The sequence below is a fragment of the Anomaloglossus baeobatrachus genome, chromosome 8, assembly GCF_048569485.1.
Source record: "Anomaloglossus baeobatrachus isolate aAnoBae1 chromosome 8, aAnoBae1.hap1, whole genome shotgun sequence".
In the NCBI taxonomy this organism is placed as follows: Eukaryota; Metazoa; Chordata; class Amphibia; order Anura; family Aromobatidae; genus Anomaloglossus; species Anomaloglossus baeobatrachus.
This window is the reverse complement of record NC_134360.1, coordinates 69,716,638-69,730,905: the sequence shown is the minus strand read 5'-3', so window position 1 is coordinate 69,730,905 and position 14,268 is coordinate 69,716,638. Positions and strand designations below refer to the sequence as shown.

At 47.4% G+C, this 14,268-nt stretch overlaps 1 protein-coding gene across 3 annotated transcripts in view; it reads left to right on the top strand.

Moving 5' to 3' along the window:
* SGSM3 (small G protein signaling modulator 3) overlaps positions 1–14,268 on the top strand; it is a 111,719-nt gene that overhangs the window by 4,632 nt on the left and 92,819 nt on the right. Inside the window, exon 1 of one of the 3 annotated variants that reach the window (XM_075321775.1) lies at positions 8,798–8,995. The exons of the other annotated variants lie outside the window; for them this stretch is intronic. The gene's annotated coding sequence lies outside the window, so the exon portion shown is untranslated. Of the gene's footprint in view, positions 1–8,797; positions 8,996–14,268 lie in introns of those variants that run through there. 3 annotated transcript variants of the gene reach the window in all.

The following is a 14,268-nucleotide window of genomic DNA, read 5'->3' as shown; positions in this document are numbered from 1 at the left end:
ACAAACAGCTGTTTTGGGGTATTTGCCCCTCATCAGTGTGGAGTAGGAAACTGGCTAGTGGGAGCAATGCCTACTCCACACTGATGAGGGGCAAATACCCCGAAACAGCTGTCTGTGGATGGATACCATGTTTTGGTATAGGCGGTTTCCTTGACTGGAGACTGCCCTTCCCGTGGTTGTTCCTTCCCGGTGAAAGACCTGGCTAGTTTCCTGCCAGCGTTGAGAAACATGTGATGGTGTCTCCGCGGCATCTTGCCTTGCGGTGTACTAGTCTGCCTTTTGAGGACAAGTATCTAGTCTAATTGAATCAGCGAACAATCATTGTCTTCCTCCAATCCTGTGAGACCCGATACCCTGAAATGGGAACTGACGTTTCTAAAAAGGGTCTTGCTGCTGTCACAGGTGTCATATCTACAGGACTTCAGCCTTGGGTTCATAGGTCCAGCCGGAGGATTACAGAACTGCTCCACTACCCAACACTGAGCCCATGAATTTTCTTGGAGAACCCTGATTTGGACTATCCGGTCACTTGCCCCCATACCTAGAGTGAAGCTGACTGAGCACAGCGATCTCCTCTCAGTTGGTGACCTCCAAAAATGGGGTGCTGTTGGCTGGGGAGTGGGCCTGGATGCTCCGCAGTCACAAAGATTCTAATCCCTGGTGGGCCAGTGGAAGGGTGATACTCTGTTGCTTGTTCTTGCAGGGAATATACTATATTCTGTTGTCTGCTGGGAACCAATAAAGTCTTACCGGAGTGTGGTAGCCTCACCCTGTGTTGTCCGAGTAGTGTTCTGCCCATGGAGAAGGAGTGTGAGTGTTCACTGGGATGAGCCCTGGTCCGTGCGGTCTTTCTAAAGAGCCAGGCCAGCGGATGAGAGCACCCACTGACCCTGGTGTCTCTACAGCATATATCAGTGATCGGTTCCCTATAAAGATGGTGCGGAGACCAGGATAATCCCGCGCTACCCCCGGGACGACTCTTCCCAGTGCTGCTGCAGATAATTGACAGCTCTGTCCCATTATATATGCCGTGCACCAAGCATTAAAGTATATTTCCTACAGAACTTTTGGAGAAAAATCTATCAACTGTGCAGGTGAATCACCTGACTGGTTCCCTTTAAAAGAGATATATCTAATAATTTATGGGGGCATCATAGTAATAGCCGGTATTATTGGCGCCCGCTGTCGCTTGTCACAATTCTATCTGTTTGCGGGAGTAAGGAATATTATGGATTCTATAGAGGACATTGATAAAGCTGAGGCTCGGTGGCAGTGACGGGTTACTGGGGACCCCGGTGTGATGGAGGAGCCGCCTGGCTGTGACGTGCGCCCGTGACTCACAGCTTAATCACATTGTCCCTGCTCTCCTGCGCACATTGCTGTGTATTACGGGGCTGAGCCGCCATCTGCTTCTTACCATACACGTCCCCTGCACATCATCCATCAGGGATCTCAGAGAACGCTCCCTTCTCTCTGTTGTTCTCTGTTCTTTATTCTTTTTGTTGTCTGTACATGGCAGATTATAGAGAACAGTAAATTATCATGATAGTAGAGAACAGTGAAAAACAAGTCAAAAGGGAAAGCAGTAAGAAGCAGAATCCTAATCCATTACTATAGTCCAGAAATGCTGGTACTTGTGTGCCGCCCGCCCTGCAGGTGAGCCCTGACTGCTGACACCTGTCACGTGGCCACAGTCATGTGTTGTCAGCAAGGCAGTGCTGGAGACCTGACAGGTCGGCCACCACAGGTGTCACAACATTTTGCTTTCTGTCATTTTTTTTTCATTTGCAGTTCATGATCTATGAAACGCTGCTGCTGATCAGTCCACAGTCTGCTGTAGAGGCTGCTGCTGATCAGTCCACAGTCTGCTGTAGAGGCTGCTGCTGATCAGTCCACAGTCTGCTGTAGAGGCTGCTGCTGATCAGTCCACAGTCTGCTGTAGAGGCTGCTGCTGATCAGTCCACAGTCTGCTGTAGAGGCTGCTGCTGATCAGTCCACAGTCTGCTGTAGACGCTGCTGCTGATCAGTCCACAGTCTGCTGTAGACGCTGCTGCTGATCAGTCCACAGTCTGCTGTAGACGCTGCTGCTGATCAGTCCACAGTCTGCTGTAGAGACTGCTGCTGATCAGTCCACAGTCTGCTGTAGAGACTGCTGCTGATCAGTCCACAGTCTGCTGTAGAGGCTGCTGCTGATCAGTCCACAGTCTGCTGTAGAGACTGCTGCTGATCAGTCCACAGTCTGCTGTAGAGACTGCTGCTGATCAGTCCACAGTCTGCTGTAGAGACTGCTGCTGATCAGTCCACAGTCTGCTGTAGAGGCTGCTGCTGATCAGTCCACAGTCTGCTGTAGAGGCTGCTGCTGATCAGTCCACAGTCTGCTGTAGAGGCTGCTGCTGATCAGTCCACAGTCTGCTGTAGAGGCTGCTGCTGATCAGTCCACAGTCTGCTGTAGAGGCTGCTGCTGATCAGTCCACAGTCTGCTGTAGAGGCTGCTGCTGATCAGTCCACAGTCTGCTGTAGAGGCTGCTGCTGATCAGTCCACAGTCTGCTGTAAAGGCTGCTGCTGATCAGTCCACAGTCTGCTGTAGAGGCTGCTGCTGATCAGTCCACAGTCTGCTGTAGAGGCTGCTGCTGATCAGTCCACAGTCTGCTGTAGAGGCTGCTGCTGATCAGTCCACAGTCTGCTGTAGAGACTGCTGCTGTTCGGTCAACGTCTTGCTTATAAACTGCCACTGATTGTTCCACAGTCCATTGTAGAGGCTGCCATTGATTAGTCCACAGTCCATTGTAGACGCTGCCGCTAATCAATCCTTAATCCAGTGTAGAGGTTGCTGCTGATTAAGCCAGTATCGATTCTGCCGCTACTCAGTCCCATGTAGAGGCTGCCGCTGCTCTGTCAATCCACGGACCAGTGTAGAGGTTGCCGCTAATCGGTCCTCAATTCAGTGTAGAGTCTGACGCTGATCAGTCCAGTGTAGGGGCTGCCGCTGATCAATCAATCCATGGTCAAGTGTAGGGGCTGCCACTGATCAGTCCAGTGTACAGGCTGTCGCTGATTGGTCAGTCCACTATCCAGTATAGAGGCTGACGCTGATCGATCAGTCCTCGGTGTAGTGTAGAGGTTGCCGCTAATTGGTCCTCAATTCAGTGTAGAGTCTGACACTGATCAGTCCAGTGTAGGGGCTGCCGCTGATCAATCAATCCATTGTCAAGTGTAGGGGCTGCCTGCCGCTGATCAATCAATCCATGGTCCAGTGTAGGGGCTGCCGCTGATCGATCAATCCATGGTCTAGTGTAGGGGCTGCCACTGATCAGTCCAGTGTACAGGCTGTCGCTGATTGGTCAGTCCACTGTCCAGTATAGAGGCTGACGCTGATCAATCAGTCCTTGGTGTAGTGTAGAGGTTGCCACTGATCAATTAATCCATGGTCTAGCGTAGAGGCTGACGCTGATCGATCAATCCACGGTCCATTATAGAGGCTGCCACCGATTGGTCCGTTCAGTCTAGTGCTTATGCTGCCGTTGGTCATTGTACATTTTTAGGATTTAAAGTTTGCATCTGTGCGGTTTAGGACCTTTGATGTGCAGCATTTCTGAGCCGTTCTGTGCTATTTAGGGGCCGTGTTGGCTATACACACGTGTTCTGTATGTCTCATGTTTCCAGCAGGTCTGACTGGAGGCGCTGCTCTGGGCTGGTATCTGGTCCTGTCTGGCCGGTGCACAAACCAGTCTCTATTTCTCTATTTAATTTCCTCTTTTGTTTACATTAGAGATCATGAAAAATTCCAAACTATTCTCCGGCACTTGTCGAGCTGTTGTCCCCTTATTGGAAATGTGAGGTCCAGTGGAGATGTAATAGAGAGTAGTACTGACCCGGTGATGAGCTGCAGACCAGCACCAGTAGTGATTTTAGGGCGGTCGTGCTGCTTTCTGTCTCCGTATACTGTGTGACAGTTTAGATTTTATATTTCTCAAAGCTATTGTCTCTCAGTGATCATCCACTTGGGGTGATGGCGGGTGATTGTGAAGCTCATGTTTCCATCTCTCTATAAAGATATGGCACTCGGAGGCCTGGTGAGATTCTGTATAAATTTGCTGGGAACAAGGGAATGCTTAAAGGGGTTGACCGTGTCAGAAAAGTTTCTCCTATAAGCTCCATTAGTAGTAAAAAACAAACTGTGCTTTACTTACCCACCCTGGGTCCAGTGCCGGGTCTTCACTGCTACCTTGGTCTTTATTGTTTTCTGCAGCGCTGACGTCACATCAAAACCGCTGCAGCTAATGATTGATCTCAGCAGCTCATTCCACCTACATTAGCGGAGTTTACTGGTTGGCTGCAGCTTTGTCGACATGACGTCAGCACTGTGGACAATATCAGACTCCGGAGACTCTGCGCTGGACCCAGGGAGGGTAAGTACGGAAACATTTTTTTCTTTACTTCTAAAAGAGTTGATAAGACAATCTTTTCTGGAGAGGGACAACCCCCTTAAAGGGAATCTGTCAGCAGGTTTTTGCTTAACCATCTGAGAGCATCATAACGTAGAGACGGAGACCCTGATGCCAGCGATGTGTCACTTATTGAAATGTTTGCTGTAATTTTGATAAAAATCAATTTTCTCTGCTGCAGATCTAGCAGTTATACAGAGCTCATGAATATGCTGGACTACCTGCAGCACGCCAAGTAGTTCTGCAATGATAATTACTGCTGATTAAACAGTGATTTTATCAAACCTACACTATGCAGCCCAGTAAGTGACACATCACTGGAATCAGGATCTCTTCCTCTACCTTATGCTGCTCTCAGATTAGGTGACAAAAATATGGTGACAGATTCCCTCTAAAAGGAATCTGTCAGCAGGTTTTTGCTATCTCATCTGATGTAATCAAAAAGACTCTGAATCCATGGATGAATCACTTAGATTACTGGCTGCAGCTGTTCTGACACAAACTGAATTTTTAGCTTAAAGGCCACGTCTCACTAAGCGACATCGCTGCTGAGTCACGGTTTTTGTGACGCAACAGCGATCTTGCTAGCGATGTCGCTGTGTGTGACATCCAGCAACGACCTGGCCCCTGCTGTGAGGTCGCCGGTTGTTGCTGAATGTCCTGGACCATTTTTTGGTCGTTGCTCTCCCGCTGTAAAGCACACATCGCTGTGTTTGACAGCGGGAGCCAACGATCTGAATGTGCAGGGAGTCGGCTTCTGGCAGTCTGCGGTAAGCTGGTAACCAAGGTACATATCGGGTATCCAAGCAAGGCGCTTTGCTTAGTAACCCGATGTGTACCATGGTTACGTGTGCAGGGAGCCAGGCTTCTTGCAGCTGCGGACGCTGGTAACCAAGGTACATATCAGGTATCCAAGCAAAGCGCTTTGCTTAGTAACTCGATGTGTACCATGGTTGCAAAGCACAGCGTCGTTACACAGGTCGCTGGTGGCTGATCTCTGATTGCTTTGGAGATCTGCCTGATTGACAGCTCACTAGCGACCATGTAGCGACGCACCAACGATCCCTGCCAGGTCAGATCGCTGGTGGGATCGCTGGTTGCGTCGCTGCATAAGGATCGCTGGTAAGTCGCTGGGAGGTCGCTGGTGAGATGTCACACAGTCAGATCTTACCAACGATGCAGTAACGATGAGCGACCTGTATAATGATGAGTGACCTGTATAGGAGGTCATTGTTGGGTGTAAAACACAGCGATGTGTCCTGTCCAGCAGGACATCACCTTTGAAGAAAATGGTCCGAACCCTTCAGCAACGACTAGCGATCTCACAGCAGGGGCCTGATCGCTGGTAGGTGTCACACTTAACGAGATCGCTGCTGCGTCACGGTGACACAACAACGATCTCGTTAGCGATCTTGTGTGTGACGGGGCCTCTAGTCATGTAGCAGAGACCAGGGAGCTGCCCCCGCCCACACCAGGCTCTCTATAGACATTGTACATTGACAGTGAGGTGTCAATCACAGGAGGGGGCGTGCTGGATTGCTGCTTAGCAATGATAATCACAAAGTAAACAACAGCATGGAGCCTGGTAAGAGATGCACAGTTGATTTGTTTTTTAACCCCTACAGCATGCTGCCTTCCAATTACATGGCAAAAACTTGTTGACAGATTCCCTTTAAGAGCATGTTTCACATTGGGCAGATTTTCCAGGTTGAAGGTCCACAGCTTATTATATTGTGGAATCAATCTGTAGTTTCTCGATTATGCTACAGATTTTGCACTGGGGAAAGCATGGGGCACAATCCATGGCATCCCATGTGTTTGTACCCTCCATATAGCTGTTGTATAGGGGGCACTTTGGGGACCGGACCCATTGATTGAAGGGTTCATCTTTGATGACAGTTGTTTACAAATATCTAATTGATATATTTTGAAACTGTAACAGATGTCATTTATTTACATAAACAATGTGAGTTCTAATAATACTATTATTACATAACCAATTGGCACCAGAGACCACTTCTATGGGGGGCATTGTCCAAATTTTAGACTATTTTTGGTATGTGAAAGGTGTCTATATCGTGCATGTACATGAGTAATCCCCCCTTTGTGTCAGGCCCTGATATCCGCCTTCAGGGACTGAACTTAATGAGACAGTGGTGATTATAGCGGAGACTTGTGTAAGGCTAGGTTCACATTTCCGTTGTTTTAAATCCGTCAGCGACGGATCAGTCGTTTTTTAGATGGCAACTGACGCAACGGATGTGTTTTTCACAGGATTCCGTTCACAGGAATCCTGTGAACAAACTGATCAGTCGCGTCCGTTACATCCGCTGTGCGTCCGTTTTTTGACGGATCCGTCATGATCCGTTTGTGTTTGGGACAGCCCAGTGGATGTGCCAAACATGCTGGGCATGCTCAGTAGAGCATGACGGAATCCAGCACTGGATTCCGTCGGAAGGCTAGTTTCACACCTGCGTTGGACGGGATCCGTAGCATTGCGTTGTGTGACGCATGTAACGGATGCGTTGCATATAGTGGCACAACGCATGCTACAGATCGTACAAAATAACGCAATCCGTTATAGTTTTTTTTTCCTTGACTTTACACATCTGAGCATGCGCAGTTGTGTAAAATCAGCTGCGTTAACGGAATCCGTCAAATGACGCATTCTAACGGAATCCGCCACCATAGGCGTTCATTATAAAAACAACGGACGCCTAACGGATTCCTGCAGGTTGCGTTTTTTAACACTCCGCCAAGCGCAGAAAAACGTTACATGCTGCGTTCCATCCGCCCGACGCAGCGTCAAAATAACGACGCTGCGTTGTCCAGCGGATGCAACGCAGACACTTGCGTTACAGTGCGTCGTCAATACAAGTCTTTGGAGAATAGCGCAGTGCGTTAACGGACTGCGCTATTCTCCATAGTGACGGAATGCGCTGAACGCAAGTGTGAAACTAGCCTAAGACGGATTACGACGTAATCCAGTACCATAGACATTCATTACAAGCTTGACTGATTCCTGCGCGGTGTGTTAATTTTGACAGCCTAAAGCTAAGTTCACATTTCCGCTAAAATGTATCATCTGACTGATGATGCTGCGTTGTACCCTCCGCCCGACTGATCAGTCGTGGAACGACTGACTGCCGTGCGGGAGGAACGCAGCATGTAACGTTTTTTGAGCAGCGCGATCCGTCGGATTTTGCTGCGCATGCTCTCTGGCTCCTTGCACACGTCACCAGCTTTGGTTGGTTACCCGATATTTACCCTGGTTACGGTGCAAGGAGCGAGCGCTAAGCGGTGTAGGCCCGTAACCAAGGTAAATATCGGGTAACCAAGGTAAACATCGGGTGCTTTGCTACCCGATATTTAGTCTGGTTACGTGTGCAGGGAGGCCGACACTTCCCCGCTCAGCCCCGCCCCCTCCCGCACTCCGCACATGTGTGTACACACACACACTCACCTGTCCCCAGCCATGCAGACCGCAGCACTGCCACTGACATCCTCAGCGCCTGGCCCCGCCCCCCGCTCGGCTCCGCCCCCTCCCACATTCAGCATGTGTATACATACATAAACACACACACACACTCGCCTGTCGTGCAGTCCCTGCGGCACTGACGTCCTCAGTGCCACGGCCCCGCTCGGCTCCCCCCCTCCCCCGAACTCCGCCCCCCGCACACAACGGAATCCGACAAAGAATTCTGTTCTTTGTCATCCGTTGTACAGCGTTGAACAGCGCATCAGTCACATGCGTCAAGTGACGCATGTGACTGATACAAAACAACGGAAATGTGAACTTAGCCTAAGAAACGTTACATTCTGTGTTGTTTCCGCCTGGCTGTCAGTCCAAAAACCTCTGATGCGCTGCTCAGCGGATGTAACGCAAGGTCATCAGTGCAATCCGCCACTCATACAAGTCTATGGGAAACAACAGAATCCGCTAAACGGATTCCGTTGTTTACCAGAGCCGCGGATTGTGACTGATACAAATTGACGGAAATGTGAACCTAGCCTAAGATGCCCCCGCAGGTCTCATGATGAGTCCTCTTGGCTGAAAGGAAGTGTCACTCGGATTCCGTATCCCCATTCTCTAGTCTTTTATACAATGACATTTGTGACATGGTAACTTATTTCAGTCCTTAATTAAAAAAAAAACCCCAAAACCGTAGACGATCCGGCGGCCACTTTTAATTGAAGGGCGGGTTGTGAACCTGGATTATTGTGTGCCATAATTGCAGGGAATATGGTAATACCACGATGGCCATAGCACGCAGCATCAGTAATAACCTCCTTCTGCCAGGCAGGCGTAGTGAAGGCGCTGCAGCTTCGTGCACAGGCGGAGGGGGAGGGTGGAGATCTAGGAGAGCAAATATTAGGATCGCTGAAGCAGGATGTGCAGCTCGGGGAATGCTTTCCTGTGTTAATGCATGAACAACCGAGAAGGAAGAGGAGGGAAACCAGAAGCATCTATGGTGGAAGTGAAGCCCCCTCCGAAGGAGAAGAGGGGGGATTTGGATCAATAAGGAGCTGCTTCTTCCCATACAAGCAGGTACAACCTCCAGCTGTTCCTTCCCATGCACCTGTTACGTCTCCCCATGCATTCGCCTGAAGGAGTTTGCTCTATAATCCTTTTCTTGCTTTCTGATTCTTCATACTAATTTCCTATAGGGATATTTGCATTTTGTGATGTGCAGAGGGCTGTATATGTGACCCTGCAGCGGTCGTGTACAGCCGCACCTGTCCTGTGCAGGTTACTAGTGACACGTCAGTGAGTGCACACAGCCCGAGAATGGCCGGTATTGTGCCACCGCTGGGACAGGTGACTGGTCAATGGTGTCTTGCTGGTTGTCTACAACGTGTCCCTCGGGCTTTACAGGTGCGGTGACTCCCTCTCGTTACAGGAATTATGTACCAATCCCGGAGATGGTGAATGTTTTATAAGGGAGGGTGGAGATGGGTGTGGGTCCCTCTGCTTGGCAGGAATATTGCATATAATGTGTATGTGTACAGTGTCAGACTGGGGCGGCAGGGGCCCACCACTAACTGATCAACTACATGCAAATATTACATTCACAAATATACCTATGCGTCTATATAATCATATACTGGATACTTTGTAAAATGTATGATGAGAAGCTTCCTTTATCTCTACATAGTGAAACGTGTATTGTGCCAACTGCTGTACTTATTATATTGTGGGGGTAAGTGATATTCTACCACAAAGGGGCCCACCAGAGGATTCTCCGCTTCTCCTGTGGGCCAGTCCAAGAATGAGTGTAGTATAGGCAGTAGTGTAAGTTTATGCTCATGGGCCCCAATACAAAAGCTCCAACTGGGCCCCCAATTATTACAGGCCATTAATAGCACTGATCTTTTTATAACGAGCACCCAGTGTTTTTGCTATGTATCTTCTGCGCAGATAATCTACAGGGTAAAACGATATCATCAGGGAGATCAGATTCTAATAATCTCATTTACACATTGCTTGATAGGAAAGGCAGTGCAGCATGTCAATTACCATTGCAGATTGTATCCGCTTTAAAGGGAACCCGTCCTGTCCCATATATACCAAGAACCACGAGCAGTTCTGGGTGCATTTTTCTAATCCCTGCTTAACCGTCCCTATATCTAGTAGCATAGATAAAGAGATCTTTAGAAAAAGTATTTATAAAGATCCTTTATGATATGCTAATGAGCGCAGGGACTAGTCACAAGGGTGTTAGTTCCCCCGACAAGTCTGCCCTCTTAGCATGTTACCACACCTCTGTGGGCGTGCTAACATGCTGTTCAATGTCCAAAGTCATCGGCATGGACGTGCGTACCTGTGCCCGTTGTCACCGTGTTTAGGGTCAGTGCGCATGATCAGAATGCCCCGCACTTCCAGTCATGCGCACTATGAAGCCGGGTTTATGCGTCTTAGTTTAAAAGAGGTCTAGTGCGCATGACCGGAAGTGCGGGGACTTCTGATCATGGACATAAGTTCTCTTTAAAGAATCACCAGCCCAATGTATCATAAAGCTTTAAAAAAAAAAGTTGTTGAGACTCACAGGTATACGTTTAGGAGTATATTAGGTTCTGGCTATAGGTGGAGGTGGGTCTTGTCCTCTGGCCTGGCTGGAATGACTACTGCAATGCTGTGATATGGATGAAATACATGACCTGTATCATTTATTCTAGCCACTTCATGATACAATTGTAGCATAACAGAAGATCAAATAGCAATGTGAACACAACGTCCACTATTGGCTGCTTACCTGGCAAAATTCTGCTTCTCAGGGAAAGGTGCTGCCGGAGGCAAATGTCTAACCTCAATCTGTGCACAAATAAAGAGACAGTTGTATACTGAACTGCTAAGATATGTTAACAATGAATATAGGAATATGAACATGCATTACTGCTAAGAAAATACATTAAATATTTGAGATTCTTAGCAAATAAAAAAATGGCAGTTTTATGTGAGCCCAACAGCCAACGTCAAGGTGTATTGCTTAATGTTGAGTCTCTACTATAATGCCGCTCTTTGGTAAAAAACCTCCAATTTTTGGGCGGATAGGAACCTGGTAATAAAGAATTAAAATCACCTAAGGCTGATGAGGAGGAGTGCTCAATCAGAAGGCATGAGTCCATAATCTAAGGAAAAAGACTGATGGCACCCGAAGAGAGGTATTAGAGCAGATAGCGACCCAATATTAAGTTTGTGTGCGCACAACGCTTTTTTATCTTGTTTTTTAATGCGTTTTTGAGTCTAGTTTTGTAACTAAACTGCATGCCTATCCTTAACTCAGCAAAAGCAATGAGAATTCTGATATTTTGTGCACACGTTGCTTTTTTTCCCTAGCAGATTTGCAGCAGAAAATAAACTGCAGCATGTCAATTCTTTCAGCATTGTTTCAAGCGTTTTTCGAACCCAAATGCATCAGACGCACAACAAAACACTGTTTTTCCTGCCAAGAGATGCAGTTTTTATTCAGAAATTTCTGCAGCCAAATACTCAACGTGCGCACATAGCCTTAGAGATACGTCTTGACGTTGGCTGTTGGGCTCATATAAAATTGGCCTTTTTATATTAAGTATCTAAAACTTTTTTTATTTTTTTTTCTATTCGCAACAATGAATGCTCATATTCCTATATTCATTATTGACATCTTAGCATTTCAGAGTGTAACTGTCTATTTATTATCATATATCGCATTTTCAGTATTCACCTGTTCACACTTGCGTGTTAGGAAGTGCATTCAGTTTTTTTCCTTAACAACATAAAAACATCTTGGTCAACCATTCTTGAGAAAAGTACATTAAAGGGAATCTCTCACCAGGTTTTTGCTCCCCCCATATGAGAGCAGCATAACGTAGAGACAGAGACCCTGATTCCACTGATGTGTCACTTATTGAGCTGTTTGCTGTCATTTTGATAAAATCAATGTTTTTTTCTGCTGCAGATCTAGCAGTTAGGCCGGAGTCACACATGTGAGAGACTTGCACGAGTCTCACATCGCATCACCCCGCATGGCCGCACACTTTCCTGACAGGAGCGGGTCTCTGCATGTATTTCTATGCAGCTGAGTCGGTTGTGTCCGGAGATTGTGCGGCCATGCGGGGTGATGTGATGGGAGACTCGCGCAAGTCTCTTGCAAGTGTGACTCTGGCCTTATAAAGAGCTCATGAATATGCTGGACTACTTGGCAGCAGGCCAAGTAGTCCTGTAATGATAATCTACTGCTGATTAAATGGTGATTTTATGAAAACTACACTAAGCAGCCTAGTAAGTGACACATTGCTGGAATCAGGATCTCTGCCCCTACGTTACACTGCTCTCAGATTATGTGGCAAAAATCTGGTGACCGATTCCTTTTAATACAAGGACATTTTTAGGAGGACCGTACATTTTTCCTTTTATTAAAGGGGTTGTTTAGTGTCAGAAAACAAAGAGGATACTACCGCTGCACTAATGAAAACTCATGGCCCCCAGCAGCAGTTTTAAAAAAAAAAAAAACAACAAAAAAAAAAACCACACACAAACTTTACTCACCCTCCCCAGGTCCAGCGCTTAGTCTCCACCTCTACTCCCAGTGTCTGTTATTATCTTCAGCGCTTACTTGAAGTCTAGTCAATCACTGAACGCAGTGGCTCATAGTGTCAGCTCAGGCTGCAGACAATCACAGACACTGGGAGCTGAAGCAGAGGCGCAACGCTGGACCCGGGGAGGGTGAGTAAAGTACTGCTGTTTTGTTTTTGTTTTTTTTGTTTTTTGTTTTTTTTATAAGAAACTGCAGCCACAAAACAGGGGTTTTCCAAAACTGGAAAACCCCTTTAAATATATATAGTGCCTGACATATAGACCTTCTTCACTATAGTTTAGCTGGTAGATAGGTGCAGTATACAGTACCCTCTCAGATCAGTGATCAGATGGCAGTGCCACTTTGATAAATGAGACCTATTGGTCTATAGATAGATAGATATAGAGAGAGTATTTTATTGCCTAACTAGTTAAAAAAAAAAGAGATCGTCACACAAGACTCTCACCGGCCCCTGGAGTGGTCTAACTGGTTCTGAGCGTAATATGTCCTCCCCCTCCAATATATAGATGCCTTTGAGATGACAGGTTCAGTTTACGTTACACGGATCGGTTTTGTTGTAATACCTGCTAAATAAATAAGAGAACCTGTGTCTGGCTGTGCCCACAATGGAAGGCTCTGGCTGATCTCCATGAAGATTGCTACGTCAGTAAATGCCACCGCTGTGTGCCCTGCGTGTCCTCTAATGGCATGCCTGCTCAGTACGTGGCCGCCAGTGAGACGGGCCTGGGGGATTTGCAGGCAACGGGAGATAAATGAGGAATGATTATCCTCTGCTTTATATCTCCCACACCTCCCTCCCTGTACATTTACTGACAGGTTTCCAAGGAGATGGCAGCCGGCAAGAAAAACCAGTCTGACCCCTTCCCAGATGCCTTTTTGTCATTTACAGCAGAGTAGTCCTTTAAAGGGAACTTGACTTCACGCTGTCCGAACAACGGGGAGCAGGAAACGGAGACGGCGTTATTGCAGCCAGGCATTATTTCTCAGAAACTAGTCATCCGAGCAAGGGCAGACATAGCGTTGGTGCATCAGGGGCCTAAGAGGTAAGAGGGCCCACTTCTACCGCCAAAGCAGGAGGAACTGGGCATAATGATGACCTATTGGACTGCAAGGGGCCTATATATTGTTTTTGCACAAGGGCCTCTTCGGTCTTTGGAAGCTTCTGCATCCGACACATATAGTCATATGTCAGCTTCTCAATGTGTCTCAGATGACTAGTCCTAGGCCTTTTACCGGCAGCTTCTCTCTTGCCTGCTCCCATAGAATGGCAGGTCCTTCCCTGTGAAAGGGATTGAGGCTGGAAGAATTGTTAGTAGTTCAATGGGATATGCCATAGCCAGACTCTGATTCATACTGCCTGTGGTTCGGGCAGCATGAATCAGATGTCAGATTCCCTTTAAATTTTTCACCTTTACTTTAAAGGGAACCTGTCACCAGATTTGGTGACTATAAGCTGCGGCCACCACCAGTGGGCTCTTATATACAGCATTCTAACATGCTTTATATAAGAGCCCAGGCCGCTGTATAGAATGTAAAAATCACTTTATAATACTCACCTAAATGGTCGGTACGGTGCAGATGGGTGTCTCAGTTCTCCGGTACTGGTGCCTCCTCTTTCGGCCATCTTTGTCCTCATTCTTCTGAAGCCTGGGTGCATGATGCGTCCTAAGTCATACACACTCGCCGGCATCGAGGTCCCACTCATGCGCACTACAATACTTTAATGTGCCCTGCTCAGGGAAGA